This window comes from Mya arenaria, chromosome 15 (assembly GCF_026914265.1).
Source record: "Mya arenaria isolate MELC-2E11 chromosome 15, ASM2691426v1".
NCBI lineage: Eukaryota > Metazoa > Mollusca > Bivalvia > Myida > Myidae > Mya > Mya arenaria.
The window spans coordinates 44,906,907-44,924,273 of NC_069136.1; the positions used below are offsets into that span (position 1 = coordinate 44,906,907).

At 37.4% G+C, this 17,367-nt stretch overlaps 1 pseudogene; it reads right to left on the reverse strand.

Moving 5' to 3' along the window:
* Positions 1–9,091: 9,091 nt before the first annotated feature.
* LOC128219415 (uncharacterized) lies at positions 9,092–14,659 on the reverse strand (annotated as a pseudogene).
* Positions 14,660–17,367: the final 2,708 nt, after the last annotated feature.

The window sequence follows — 17,367 nt, forward strand, 5'->3', positions numbered from 1 at the left end:
TCATCCCTGCACTTTTCGTTATGGTCCCCTTACTCGAATTTTCGGGTCAGTGCGTCCCCAAAATGGCTTTTACAGCAGCAAATTTCGATTTTCGAGCTCTATTTTCGCCTACTCAGGACAAAAGCTCCAACTATCGAAATAGCACACATTGTAGGGCTCGTGGCCTAGTTCATCCCTGCACTTTTCGTTATGGTCCCCTTACTCGAATTTTCGGGTCAGTGCGTCCCCAAAATGGCTTTTACAGCAGCAAATTTCGATTTTCGAGCTCTATTTTCGCCTACTCAGGACAAAAGCTCCAACTATCGAAATAGCACACATTGTAGGGCTCGTGGCCTAGTTCATCCCTGCACTTTTCGTTATGGTCCCCTTACTCGAATTTTCGGGTCAGTGCGTCCCCAAAATGGCTTTTACAGCAGCAAATTTCGATTTTCGAGCTCTATTTTCGCCTACTCAGGACAAAAGCTCCAACTATCGAAATAGCACACATTGTAGGGCTCGTGGCCTAGTTCATCCCTGCACTTTTCGTTATGGTCCCCTTACTCGAATTTTCGGGTCAGTGCGTCCCCAAAATGGCTTTTACAGCAGCAAATTTCGATTTTCGAGCTCTATTTTCGCCTACTCAGGACAAAAGCTCCAACTATCGAAATAGCACACATTGTAGGGCTCGTGGCCTAGTTCATCCCTGCACTTTTCGTTATGGTCCCCTTACTCGAATTTTCGGGTCAGTGCGTCCCCAAAATGGCTTTTACAGCAGCAAATTTCGATTTTCGAGCTCTATTTTCGCCTACTCAGGACAAAAGCTCCAACTATCGAAATAGCACACATTGTAGGGCTCGTGGCCTAGTTCATCCCTGCACTTTTCGTTATGGTCCCCTTACTCGAATTTTCGGGTCAGTGCGTCCCCAAAATGGCTTTTACAGCAGCAAATTTCGATTTTCGAGCTCTATTTTCGCCTACTCAGGACAAAAGCTCCAACTATCGAAATAGCACACATTGTAGGGCTCGTGGCCTAGTTCATCCCTGCACTTTTCGTTATGGTCCCCTTACTCGAATTTTCGGGTCAGTGCGTCCCCAAAATGGCTTTTACAGCAGCAAATTTCGATTTTCGAGCTCTATTTTCGCCTACTCAGGACAAAAGCTCCAACTATCGAAATAGCACACATTGTAGGGCTCGTGGCCTAGTTCATCCCTGCACTTTTCGTTATGGTCCCCTTACTCGAATTTTCGGGTCAGTGCGTCCCCAAAATGGCTTTTACAGCAGCAAATTTCGATTTTCGAGCTCTATTTTCGCCTACTCAGGACAAAAGCTCCAACTATCGAAATAGCACACATTGTAGGGCTCGTGGCCTAGTTCATCCCTGCACTTTTCGTTATGGTCCCCTTACTCGAATTTTCGGGTCAGTGCGTCCCCAAAATGGCTTTTACAGCAGCAAATTTCGATTTTCGAGCTCTATTTTCGCCTACTCAGGACAAAAGCTCCAACTATCGAAATAGCACACATTGTAGGGCTCGTGGCCTAGTTCATCCCTGCACTTTTCGTTATGGTCCCCTTACTCGAATTTTCGGGTCAGTGCGTCCCCAAAATGGCTTTTACAGCAGCAAATTTCGATTTTCGAGCTCTATTTTCGCCTACTCAGGACAAAAGCTCCAACTATCGAAATAGCACACATTGTAGGGCTCGTGGCCTAGTTCATCCCTGCACTTTTCGTTATGGTCCCCTTACTCGAATTTTCGGGTCAGTGCGTCCCCAAAATGGCTTTTACAGCAGCAAATTTCGATTTTCGAGCTCTATTTTCGCCTACTCAGGACAAAAGCTCCAACTATCGAAATAGCACACATTGTAGGGCTCGTGGCCTAGTTCATCCCTGCACTTTTCGTTATGGTCCCCTTACTCGAATTTTCGGGTCAGTGCGTCCCCAAAATGGCTTTTACAGCAGCAAATTTCGATTTTCGAGCTCTATTTTCGCCTACTCAGGACAAAAGCTCCAACTATCGAAATAGCACACATTGTAGGGCTCGTGGCCTAGTTCATCCCTGCACTTTTCGTTATGGTCCCCTTACTCGAATTTTCGGGTCAGTGCGTCCCCAAAATGGCTTTTACAGCAGCAAATTTCGATTTTCGAGCTCTATTTTCGCCTACTCAGGACAAAAGCTCCAACTATCGAAATAGCACACATTGTAGGGCTCGTGGCCTAGTTCATCCCTGCACTTTTCGTCCGCATGGGATTTGAACATTTATCATACCTACTCGTAATGGTAGTCAACTCTTAGGCATTGTAGTTTCCTTACTATAAATAAAAATTACGTTTAGTTGGTATGGTCCCGTTGGCCCTAGCTGCTTTGTAAGATGAGAAATTGTTCTTTCGCAAGAAAATAACTGTGTTGGTGGACTGCTTATCAAAAAGACCCGAATAATCAAAAGTTTACCAAACATTAAGCTAAAACAGTAAAATCTCATTTTTTCTTACCACTATTTATATTCCTATAAACAGCTGGAAAGCATACAATATTAACTAAAGTAGTATATAGTTCATATAAATCATTATATTCATATTTAAAAAATGTAGCAGCTATCTGCCAGCAGCATAGCAGCTAGCTGCCAGCAGCATATCAACTTGCTGCTGGCAGCTTGCTGCTATGATGCTATGCTGCTAACTTCACGTACATTACTTTAGACTCAAAACGCGCAATATTGGTACACCATGTAATCTATTTTCCTAATCGATTTGGATCGATTAAAAGCTCTGGTGCACACGAGGGCATGTAGATCTTACCGCGATCTTGTATATATGTACATCTAACCGCGTCACTCAAAACATGTAACTCTCACCGCGTCACTCTATAGATGTACCTCTCACCGCGTCCCTCAATACATGTACCTCTTACCGCGTCCCTCAATACATGTACCTCTAACCGCGTCTCTCTATACATGTTCCTCTTACCGCATCCCTCAATACATGTACCTCTAACCGCGTCTCACAATACAGGTATCTCTCACCGCGTCCCTCAATACATGCACCTCTAACCGCGTCCCTCATTACGTGTACCTCTAACCGCGTCCCTCATTACATGTACCTCTAACCGCGTCCCTCAATACATGTACCTCTAACCGCGTCTCACAATACAGGTATCTCTCACCGCGTCCCTCAATACATGTCCCTCTAACCGCGTCTCACAATACAGGTATCTCTCACCGCGTCCCTCAATACATGTCCCTCTAACCGCGTCTCACAATACAGGTATCTCTCACCGCGTCCCTCAATACATGTCCCTCTAACCGCGTCTCTCAATACATGTATCTCTCACCGCGTCCCTCAATACATGTACCTCTAACCGCGTCTCACAATACAGGTATCTCTCACCGCGTCCCTCAATACATGTCCCTCTAACCGCGTCTCACAATACAGGTATCTCTCACCGCGTCCCTCAATACATGTACCTCTAACCGCGTCCCTCATTACGTGTACCTCTAACCGCGTCCCTCATTACATGTACCTCTAACCGCGTCCCTCAATACATGTACCTCTAACCGCGTCCCTCATTACGTGTACCTCTAACCGCGTCCCTCATTACATGTACCTCTTACCGCATCCCTCAATACATGTACCTCTAACCGCGTCTCACAATACAGGTATCTCTCACCGCGTCCCTCAATACATGCACCTCTAACCGCGTCTCTCATTACATGTACCTCTCACCGCATCCCTCAATACATGTACCTCTAACCGCGTCTCACAATACAGGTACCTCTCACCACATCCCTCAATACATGTCCCTCTAACCGCGTCTCACAATACATGTACCTCTCACCGCATCCCTCAATACATGTACCTCTAACCGCGTCTCACAATACATGTACCTCTCAACACGTCCCTCAATACATGTAACTCTAACCGCGTCCCTCATTACATGTACCTCTAACCGCGTCCCTCATTACATGTACCTCTAACCGCGTCTCTCTATACATGTTCCTCTTACCGCGTTCCTCTATAGATGTACCTCTAACCGCGTCTCTCTATACATGTTCCTCTAACCGCGTCCCTCTATAGATGTACCTCTAACCGCGTCTCTCTATACATGTTCCTCTAACCGCGTCCCTCAATACATGTACCTCTCACCGCGTCCCTCAATACATGTACCTCTAACCGCGTCCCTCATTACATGTACCGCGAACCGAGTCCCTCAATACATGTACCTCTAACCGCGTCTCTCAAAACATCTACCTCTAACCGCGTCCCTCAATACATGTACCTCTCACCGCGTCCCTCAATACATGTACATCTCACCGCGTCCCATAAAACATGTACCTTTAACTGCGTCTCTCTATGCATGTACCTCTAACTGCGTCCCTTAATACATGTAGCTCTAACCGCGTCCCTTAATACATGTAGCTCTAACTGTGTCCCTTAATACATGTACCTCTAACCGCGTCTCTCTATACATGTTCCTCTCACCGCGTCCCTCAATACATGTACCTCTCACCGCGTCCCTCAATACAGGTACCTCTCACCGCGTCCCTCAATACATATACCTCTCTGCGCATCTCTCTATGCATGTATTTCTAACCGTGTCCAACCAAGTCTACATACAATCTAGTGCCTACCAAGTCTACTTACGATCCAGGGCCTACCTAGCCTACTTACGATTCAGTGCCTATCAAGTCTACATACGATCCAGGGCCTACCAAGTCTACTTATGATCCAGTGCCTACCAAGCCTACTTACAATCCAGTGCCTACCAACCCTACTTACGATCCAGTGCCTACCAACCCTACTTACGATCCAGTGCCTACCAACCCTACTTACGATCCAGTGCCTACCAACCCTACTTACGATCCAGTACTTACCAACCCTACTTACGATCCAGTGCCTACCAACCCTACTTACGATCTAGTGCCTACCAACCCTACTTACGATCCAGTGCCTACCAACCCTACTTACGATCCAGTGCCTACCAACCCTACTTACGATCCAGTACTTACCAACCCTACTTACGATCCAGTGCCTACCAACCCTACTTACGATCCAGTGCCTACCAACCCTACTTACGATCCAGTGCCTACCAACCCTACTTACAATCATGTGCCTACCAACCCTACTTACGATCCAGTGCCTACCAACCCTACTTACGATCCAGTGCCTACCAACCCTACTTACGATCCAGTGCCTACCAACCCTACTTACGATCCAGTGCTTACCAACCCTACTTACGATCCAGTGTCTACCAACCCTACTTACGATCCAGTACTTACCAACCCTACTTACGATCCAGTGCCTACCAACCCTACGTACGATCCAGTGCCTACCAACCCTACTTACGATCCAGTGCCTACCAACCCTACTTACGATCCAGTGCCTACCAACCCTACTTACGATCCAGTGCCTACCAACCCTACTTACGATCCAGTGCCTACCAACCCTACTTTCGATCCAGCGCATACCAACCCTACTTACGATTCAGTGCCTACCAAGTCTACTTATCAATCAAGTACATTATATGCAAAGTAATTACTTTGAAAAGTGAAAGATAGAATAGTAATAAACTTAATTCTGGCGGTTTTTGATTTGATGTCGTAAATGGTGGCGGTTATTAATTAAACAACACAATGATAGTACAAGCCATTATCAAAATTTAATTTGATGACCTTATGATTGGCATACTTTTGAATATAAATACCATGATTTTTGTTTAATGAAAATTAAGACAAATCAAAATATATCATTGATGTTGCGAAATCTGCTAGCAATGTGATCAGTATTTCTCCCACCGCAGATAAGTAGATCCAATAATTTAACCATGCTAGAAATGCTTATCTTGCCCACGGGCGAAGATAAAATGTCCGTATGGAACTCCTTTCTAATGGTCATCTCATTGTAATAACCTCCCTTGTTAAAGACTATCGTCTGTAGCATCATGGAAACCTTGTCTTGTGATAATATTTAAAACGCTAATTTATTATTTCTCGCTTCAAATGTCACCATAATTTTTTTTCACGCACATTTCAAGAAATAGTGCTTCACTCTCCTTAGAACTATTTAAAGACCGATTTGACTATTAACATAATCTGAATCTCTGCGCGCATATCCATGACAAGCACGAATTATCGCATATCCTTACGCAATTATTTTCACTACGCACAAAAGAGTTCAAGCAAAAAATACATTTTTACTTAATTTTGTTTAATTGAGGTGGGAGAAAAAGCATCTACCATAGCCGCTCGTGTAAGATAGGTTCTTCCCGACCCTACGCTCGGGTCGGAATGAACCTATCTTACACTCTCGGCCATGGAAGATACTTATAATATCGTGCCAAGTTAAGATTTTAAGATTTATTTACATCATAGGTTATTACAACCATGTGATCAGAACAATAACACCTTAATAAACAATTAATTAAACACACACACACACACACACACACATATATATATACATTCAAACAAGTAATGAAAGACATCACCTAAACGATTACTACTACACAAATGACATGTTCTACGACCTACTTCAATAGGTAATTCGTGATTCATAATTATTAATTTAAGCAAATACAATGAAAGATTCTTCGGTAGTATATGAATATAGCTTTCAAACACAAAATCTCTTTTGTCAATTCAAGTCAGCCAAGACGACCTGTTAACGACAGAACGATTAATCAATTTAGCAGTTAAACTTAATGACTTAACTCTTGGGAATCTTAATTATGTTTGCAATAATTCACTTCAATGGTATTCAATTTAAATTAAGATAAATAAATAAAAGATAAACACACATTTAATTAACGATATAATTCCAAAAATTAACGAAGTACTTCTACTGATATACACAGAACGCCGGTTATAATAATTATGAATTTACAGTTTGCACTGTTATTTGATGGTGTGAAACGAGTTACGATGTGTATTCACTTCCGTATTAATTGTGCACGGCTTTATACTTCTTCGAATGGATATTTACATTGCATTGTTCGTGATATTTTTTTTAAATTTGATTATGGCTGACAATAAAACAAGTCGGAAGTGTTTGACGCTAAAAAAACCTGTCACGTGTATTAAATTATTAGAAAACGGTCGTACTGCAAGAAGAACTGTGGACGGACTCAAATCAATTTCTTGCTTATGCTAACAATTAAAATCCAAACACTAAAAGGCAGAGGAAAATTACAGGAAACGAGGAACTCATTGAACTTGTGTATTTATGGGTTTTGACTCACAGAGTGACATGTTTGACATGTCGGCTCACTGTAAGTGCACTTTAAATTAGAGACAGAAGTGACGCAAACCAAAATGACGGAATACTTTAAACATTGAAATTAAAAAAGTAAATGTAGTTGTGTGGGCTCTTTTTAGGTGTGTTTTGTTAATGGTTTGTATTAATTTTTATCTATTGCATTCTATTTGTAAATTTTCAATAATGTTTTTTTCTACATTTATATTTAGTATTCAACTTTCTGTAATGGTACTGATGATACTGAATGTGGGGTGAGGTGGTGGTCAAGATACATAACCTTTGAACAAAGCCAAACTGTCAGGAGAGTCCTACCTGGACTTAGTGGCCACCTGTAGTAAGCAGCCACTTTTTACATTTTCCCAAAGGTGGCCACTTAATACAGGTTTGACTGTACCGGCATTCATCCGAGGTTGTTTTCGAGAAAATGGCCGAGGAGTTCCGAATGCAAAACGGCTTTACCACATCGCATATAGTGATTGATGAGTTTGTAATTTACGATTTCTACCTAATATTGTATTAAAAACGAGAACTCTGAACAATTTGCTTGAACGATAACTAAACAAACAAACAAATTTTACTAAGTTATTTCATTTGTAAAACGAGTATATTATCAAAGAAACACTCATTGAAAAATAGTGTGTTTTTTATTAATCGAAGGAAATGACACATGTAGTAATAGCAGATTGTAATGTAACATTGAATGGTGTGCAATAAACAAATAATCAATCATTCCGATCCCGCTGGTTGTTGTGATGCTGATGAAAAAGAAGCCCAGCGTGATTATTGGCCTTCGTGTCCATTAGTTAACGCTAGTAGACTTCCTCTCGGGCCGTTATATGGGACACTCGGGCCAATAATCAGACAACAGCTCGTCTCCACCACAAATTATTCTTATAAAGGCCAGTATTTTTTTATTATGTGGTTTACGGGAAAAATTTCAAAAACATTGAGTGGGGGGGGAGGAGAAATAAAAATAAAAATAAGTCAAAATTTTCCCAAGTCGACCAAAAAATAAAACTAAAACTAAGGATTGAATATTTTTCTCTTTTTTACAATGTTGTATATTGTGTTTTTTCAACTTGATAATATTTTCAAACTGAAATGACACTATTCTGAACTGGAAATAAGGTGATTATAAGTTATTTTATGCTCTTTTTAATACTAAAATATGTAAAAAAAAATGTGTCTACATTTTAATTTGTTCATTAATGAAAAATCTTTGTTGGATAAGTCTGTTGTTTTCATATCATGGTTCTGTTTTACGTGTCTCTTTGTAATACACTATAATGATAATGAATGTCACAGTTTGCGCGTGAAAGATATATGTTTTAAATGTTTACTAGTCATATTTATTATTATTGTTTCTAACTATAACAGTCTAGTTCAAACTCACCACACAAAACTAATTACTGTTTTTCTTTACAATTGTGCTTGTGTCACATATTTATTAAATACAGAGCTTCAAGCAAAAATACTACTTCAAGAACCAAACGAATTAATTTCACATAGATGATCATCATATTACAGCGTTCAATACACAAGTAAACATTGTCTCTAATAAATCATTAAAACTAGAATACATTAAGGCATTTGAACCAGGACTAAATAATGTGTATAATAAACTAGAACACATTAATATATGCATTCAAAACATGACCAGATAGTGTCTTTTCAATAACAAAAAAAGCTTCCAAACATAAAAACGAAATTTCACTATCAGAAATAAAACAATAAAAGACATTATATACAACAATTTTAAAACAATGTCCTGCTATGACTAAAATTAATTGTTACACCTATTAAAACATCAGTTTTTATTGTCTCTATTAAGAATTCAAAACATCGCTTTGTGGTGATATGAACTGTCATTTTTTGCACTCTTTTATTGTTTTCTTAGCACCTCTCGCCTTGATAGATTTTTCCCCTGCATGTTGAGCATATCGGACAAACCATGCCAAAGTGTTCCTTTAAATCTCGCACTTCACCAGTGTCAAGAACATCACTGTCCCCACAATAGAAGCAGATATCGTCAAATATCATTGTTTGACCTGAAAAAGCAAACATTTTCATTTCTAACCTTCATTAACTGGATTTGTTATACAGGCTCGAACAAAGCAGTTATGGAGTAAATTAAGTTGTCAGTCACATTGAATTACCAGGCTGCAACTTAAAAGATGATTTTCCAACAATCATTTTTTTAGACTACCTGCGCGCATGCCGGCTTAAGACCACAAACTCCAAAGAACTACTTCTATTCATGTCGTTTTAACCCATTTTTTTTGTCTCAATGCGCTCTATGTTTAGCAGAATGACGTCGAAACCATAAAAAAATTGGTAATGTTGCAGTCCGAGTATGAGTTTTTGCTTGTTCGGCTATTTCCGCGCTGTAATTATGTATTCCGGTGTTTTATTTTTAGCAGAATATAACTATTTTTAGATCGTTATATTTATCAGATTAATGAGGGTCAAGATAATGGAGGCTTTGGTAGGAAGATAACATATCGATATTCACTCTGAGTTTAGACCATGATGTTTCAGAAATGATTACCGACCGCAAGTGTCCCTTCGCCTGCAGGATTTGTTATTATAACCTGACGTGACCCTGAAGCACGCTTATTTGTAATGGTGCTTTTTTATTTGACTTCTATGAGATAAGAAACAAAAATAATTGTCTAAGTGTTAAAATAGTTGTATCTCAGGTTTCGCATTGCTAATGCTTCAAATACTATACATTGTAATTTACCTGCAACACAATAACAAGATACTATTCATTCTATGATTTTAGGCGTTTATATTTCTATTGAGATGTTTTCATTTTTTGCATAAAAGCTTTGTTCCGGTGTATTCTTGGCATAGTTTTAGACATTAGGCTTTCAATTTATATAAGCACACATGCCCTGATTCGACAGTGAGTCATGCATACGTACGTAGTTCGGATTAAACCTGTTTAACATCCAAAGAGTACGAAGCATTCATAACAGCACTAGTACTATTTCTACACAGGTACTTACATAAAAAATTAATACCATTAAATTTTACAATAAACTTTAAAAAGCACAATCATATTCTCATTCATAAAACAGACAAGTTCCGATAATCTAAAAATAGTTTCAATTACATTAACTGACCGATATATTCTAAACATAGTTTCTACATACATTGACTGACCACATGTTTGTCCTCACCGCGGGAAAATGACCATCTGATAAGCTCTGCATTTAAAAAGGTATTATTGCTAAAGATGCTCGTAAAAATAGAATCATTTTCCTTAAAGAATTAAAACGTGTAAGTTTATAAAACTTGTCTATCGTACGCTATCTAATCAAAGCACCGAAAAACCTTAAGACGCGATTGAAAAGAGCATTTACTGTAACTTCAAATACATGGGGATACGTCGACTGAAGTGACAACCTCTGCATTTTGAATGGAATTATTGCTGAAGTTGTTTGTAAAAAAATGATTTTCCCTAAACAAAACGTGTATGTAAATAAAAGGAAATGATATATATATATATATATATATATATATATATATATATATATATATATATATATATATATATGATGTATTGTATTTTCCTATCGTAAGATATCTAATTAAAACAACGAAAAGCCTTTAGAAGCGATTGGAATGGGGCATGCATTGTAACACTTAATACATGGGGACGGGGGATTACGACGATTGAAGTGACATTTACAAAAAGAAAATTAACACAAGACGTCATAAAGATATAGATATGTTCGTTTCATCGCCCAGAGTGGTTACAAGCGCTTTCGGCACATTTTTTACTTTTATTTATGTGCTCTTATCCCATTCCCATAGTTCAAATAAAATTTGAGATAGTCTTTCAGTGCCTCGCGCTTTGATACATTATAAATTTATGAGAATAAACTGAGCACTGAGTGAGGCTTGTATTCAAATAGATGAGTTTTAGGCTAGAAAAGTTGAATGTCCAACCTGCATAATAAGATGCCTTTATTAAAGTGCTGCATGACAAACCTTCCTTGACAATGATTGTGAACCTGTAAGTCCGTGCGTGGAAGAGCGGATCCCCGCACATGTAAAGAAGCTCCTCCTCAACTCTGGTGACCGACTGAGTCTCAGATGATGTCAATTTTGCTTGGCCTTACACAATCCTACGTTTACCACAATCCTGGCACATAATGAACGCCCTGACCTTGGCTTAGACATCAATTTACAGATGAACTTGAAAAATAAATGAAAACTAAAACTGGAATCTATATTGTCCTTTATAGATAGTTGCACAAAAAGTTTCCGTAGACATGCAAAGAAATACCAGCCAATTTTTTCGTTTTTCATTTATACACGAGAGTCAACTTCAGCTACACATTAACCCCTTATTGACCGAGAATCTAAGGTCAAATTCTCGTGTTATCATGTCTTGGGAATTGCTGCGGTTTAGGTCAAGATTTGGAAGAATTATGTATTAAATTTTGCTAAGAAAAACATCTAGAAGTATTAATTGTTATACATAATTATTGACAAGTTAAACTTAATGTAAACTTATACATAAAATATGTTGTTGTTTTTTAATGAGTAAAATTAAACTGTTTTAAACATGTGGCAGCTATTAATTAAAATAGTACGCTTAATACAACCGTTTTATTTGGAATGTAAATGTAACCTATATTGATTTATATGAATCTGGTCGTTTCATAGGTCGAATTGTATTTAGGGGTATGCTTTACTAAGCGTATAAATATTGATTTTACAATGGAAGCTTGATTGATTTCGCATTTTATAAAAGATATGTAAAACACTCTTTTAAGTATTCATTTTAAAAGCTTTGTTGTTCACTGTATTATTTTTAATAAAATTCGATAGTACATTTGAACCCCATTGACTCGAACTCATAGGGACCGGCGAACATACATCGAGCCTCGGATAGTTCGAGCCAAGCGGAAATGCTAACCTTCAGTATCATGAAACATTTTCGGGCCAACAAGGAATTCGAGCAAAACGAGTTAGACCCAACGGAATTCTACTGTATACGTATACACCGTGGAAAATACAATCGAAACTTGAAAATATATCATATTGGTGAAACTGAACTCCGAATGTCAAATCTACTTCAATTGTGTTTACATCATCATGAACACATTCTGGGGCAATGTGAAATCATTTTCGTATTACCATGAGATGCATCTTGCATTGTCTTCATACCTTGATCGGTGTAGGAACATATTTTGGCCGACATGAGATCATTATCCTTGAGTGACTCATTTCCTGAATAATATTGTGCCCCTCCCCCCGCCACCTCTAAAAAATAATAAAATGACTCTCCACGCTCGTGTCTGTAAAAGTGTATAACCCCGAACAGAACTGACTATGTTCTATTGAAGTTTAAATAAATATATTAAGTGAACATGTTTGGTCATTTAATGCGTGCGCTTCAAGTCTTAGTAATACAGTAATGCTGCAGTTTTTGCTGTTCATACTACCACTACTGTCATCACCACCGCCACAACACCACCGCCACCACCAGCACCGCAACCACCGCAACCACCGATATGCTTCCCCTGAAACCACTGACGCTGCTGTTTATACTGTTGTTGCTGCCTCTTCTACAGCTTCTGCTATGACTCCAATTACTAACTATCCAATTACTACTTGTACTGCTGTTAATCTCGCGATAATCAACTATGAAGTTGTGGATGAAAGGACTACGTTTGGGTGTCAATGCGAAGGCCCTTCATTTATTTACTTATAATGATGAAGCCATGTAGTAAAAACAACCTTTTTTCCGAAGATTTTCGACATCCGCCGAAAAAAGACTCCCTGGTATCATTTTATGTCGTGCACATGAGTCAAAAATAAGTTTAAACATATATACATGCATTTTACAACGATTGTGAAAAAAACAATACATTAATTGCTTTTGCTGGAACGATTTAACGCGAGAGTGTGACCTTGTTTAGTGGTGGAAATCGGAGAGCGCGGTGATAAAACAAATGTCCGGCCCTAAACCAAACTCACATGCGCCCACGACGGGAATCGAACGTGGGGTCGTCTTGGTGAGAAGCGAACGCGCTTACCAGTGCGCTAACCGGAGAACCAACCAAGTAGTCGATAAAGTGTGACCCATGGGCCATTTTTTCTAAAGAATAATGACTGGGTCGTAATTCTATTAGGGTTTAAATGCATCCTTACACCGGCCAAATCCTGATAGCCTCTTATACAACAATACAGTAATGTATTTGATAAATTAATCGACGCAATCTAAGCTAAAGACGCTATTTCAATACATTTAGATGTTGCGAAGTTAAGAAATATAGAAAGATATATCTGTACTTGATGTTTTCAATCTTTAAACATAACTCAAATGCCTAGTTTAGAGAGTTAAACTCCGCTGTCAATGAGATTTTTAAACTACATCAAAGATTTAATACTTAGTTAATTATATATAGTTCATGTCTATATTCAGTAATAAACCATTATTGAAATGTTTGTAATATGCTTGACACGTATCGAAATATAAAAATTGAGATGAAGCGTAAAACCTGAGAATCATGCTCTATTCCAAAAACTGACCAGAGTCATTTCTCCCATGCAATTCATACTGGGCGTAATGGCCATTAAATTTCGATGATTAAGCTATTAGCAGATAACTGATAAAAGTTGCCTGAAAAATCACAAAACCATTCACTGGAACATTAAATATGCCAGGTATATGCAGGCAAAGCCCCTGAAAACAAGGGTTTCCTTCTTAATCGAAAATTGGATAGGATTTCTTGGCATGATACCTTAAACAGAAAATCAGCAAATCAGCACAGTATTTGGACATGTTTAAAAAATTATTCTGGCAATGAGTACCTAATTGAAATATATATGTTTTTTAAGGACCAAGATTAAAGTTTCTGCAAACTGTTGATTTGTTGTTGTTGTTGTTGTTGTTGTTGTTGTTGTTGTTTCAGTTGAACTCTATAAATGCACAAAAAAGCCATGTTAAGACCACTTTAAACATAATTATGCCTCAAGCTTGAGCTAATAAGGGTCATACCTGCAACAATGAAATGTTCGAACGTCTTTTCCCTCTCAGATGAGACAAATCTTTGAAAACTCCATCCACCAACCGTCTGTCACTAGTGTCAGGTTCTCGGCAAGGACTTTCTTTATTTAAACGTCCTTTGTTGCTGAGCATTAATTCTTCCACAACTTCACGAACTGATAACGTTAATGTTTCTATGCGTATCAATGATTGCAAAGTGTTTTTATCAGTTAGAATCAATTTGAAAGATTTAATATCACATGTATTGTAGCTAACATGAAATGCCGACATTTTGTTTGGAAGGCCTAGGACGACGTAATTACAAAGATTCTGATTGGCTTACATCATATTCAACCGCAGTCAGTGGCGTAGCTGCCGTTACGTAACGCACAATACGCCCGTGCGTACTTGTCTCACAAGTCATAAAATACTCGGGGCCAAAAATGCAATAAAACTGAAGGGTAAGGGGGTGAAGCGTTCGCGGGCCGCCTTTTTTGAATATGTGAGACAATAACGTGCTGGTATTGCGGTCTGACTGGCCATAAATCTGACAAATGTTGGAATTAGGAATTCGGCAAAGAAGCCGTTTCCTGTGGCATAGAAAGTGCAAATTATTTCGCAACTCTGCAAAACATTTGTGACACATGCAATGGAACTAACTGTAACTGTGACTTATTTTCCCAGAGTAAAAGCTGTTTAAATGATAATATGAATACATGTATATATAATATAAACGATGACAATGACGTTCAAAACTCTAACGCTACTATCTTAAATATTTCGGAACACATAAATTTAACTAATTTAGGATTAAATAATAAAAAAGGTTTAACCATCGGTCATTTAAACTTAGCTGGACTGTCTTCTAAATTTGATGAATTACAATTAATGCTAACATCTAAGAAAAACAAAATAGATATAATGGGTATAAGTGAAACGAAATTCAATGAAAACCATAAAACTGAAACATTTCATATAGATGGATATCAAGTACCTTTTCGTCGCGACCGTTTATTCAATGGCGGTGGAGGTTTGGCAGTATATGTAAAACAAAACGTAAATTGCATACGACGATTGGATTTAGAAGGAGATGATATAGAAATAATAATTAGAAATGCCAACAAAATGTAAATCTTTTTTAATTGGTTCACTTTACAGGCATCCAGAATCTAAAGTTGCATGGAAAGAAATATTTGACACTCATATAGAAAATGTTCAACTTGAAGAAAAAGAAATAATAATTTTAGGCGATATAAATCGAGATTTATTAAATTCCAAAATAAATGATGAATGGTCTAGCTATATTTTATCACTAGGATTAAAACAGTTAATTAAGCAGCCGACGCGTGAATGTTCAACTTCAAAAACTTTAATAGACCACATTTATACTAATTGTGATCAAAATATATGTAATGTAAGCGTGCCCAAAATAGGAATTAGCGATCATTATCCGATCCTATGTACAAGAAAGTTAAATTATATAGAAAAAATCAATTCACATAATTTTATAAAATACAGATCATTTAGGTCATTTTCAGAGGAGTCATTTTTATCAGATCTTATCAGAATCCCCTGGGGTAATCTAAACAACACTGATACTAATGAAGTACTTCACACTTGGGTATCTAATTTTTCAAGTGTTGTAGATAATCACGTCCCAATTAGAATTCACAGAGTTAAACACATAAAATAACCAGATTGGTTTACACCTGATATTTTAGATGAAATTAAAAAACGTGATAAAGTTAAGGCTAAAAATGATATGGATAACTACAGAGTTTCAAGAAATAAAGTTTGTACATTGATAGATAATTCTAAAAAAGAATCTTATAAAAGAAAAATTGAGGAAGGAAAATCAGACCCTAAAACAGTTTGGAAAATATTTAAAGAACATGGTGCGTCTACAAAAAAGACAAACAACTGTAATTTAATAAAAAACATTCATAAAGATGGAATAGATATTACTGATAACCAAGATATTGCAAATACTTTTAATAACTTTTTTGTAAACGTAGCAGCTAACTTAAGGAACCTATTCCAACTTCAAATTTTAATAAAGTAAATGATTTTGTAAAAACAAAAGTTCCTGATCATATATATTTTCACATTCCTCTGATTACGGAATCCCAAACGCGTAAAATGTTAAATAATTTAGATGTATCCAAAGCTACAGGACTTGACCAAATAGGGCCAACACTTTTAAAATTATCAGCCGATGTTATATCAAATAGTCTTACGTATTTTATAAATTGTAGTATAAAACAAGGTGTTTTCCCAGATGAATGGAAATGCGCCAAAGTTAACCCTTTATTTAAAAAAGGTTCATCAAATGGTGTAAATAACTATAGGCCAATATCAATTTTACCTACTCTTTCAAAATTGATTGAAAAACATGTGCATGATTCATTTGTTAATTACCTTAATCATTATAAATTATTATGTAAATCCCAAAGTGGATTTAGAAAAAAACATAGTATGTATGATAGATAAATGGTTAACAGCTTTAAATGATGGAGAATTTGTAGGCGTTGTTATGTTAGATTTTTCTAAAGCATTCGATTTATGTTCCCACGAAATACTATTAAAAAAATTACAAATTTACAAATGTGGAGATAATACTATTAAATGGTTCAAGTCTTATCTTACAAAAATAACTCAAGCGGTGAACTTAAACGGTGTTCTCTCTGATAAGCAAATTACGACATGCGGGGTCCCGCAAGGGTCTATTCTAGGGCCTCTTTTATTTATTTTATTCATAAATGACTTGCCTATGTATGTACAGGATAATGTTTCAAACGTTGATATGTATGCAGATGATACTACAATATATGACACAAATAAATCTAAATTTGAAGTTGAAATGAATTTACAAGCTGCTTTGAATAACGTCAGTACATGGTGTCTAAACAATGGTATGGTATTAAATGCTTCAAAAACAAAAGTAATATTGATAACGACACCCCAGAAGCGGACAAAATTAGTTAATCAACCTCTAAATTTGAAATATAAAGACTTAAATCTGGAAATCACAACAGGTGATAAAATTCTTGGCATATATATAAATGAAAACCTTAAATGGGATACGCATATAAAATTTCTTAGGAAGAAAATATCTAGTAATTTGTGGCTATT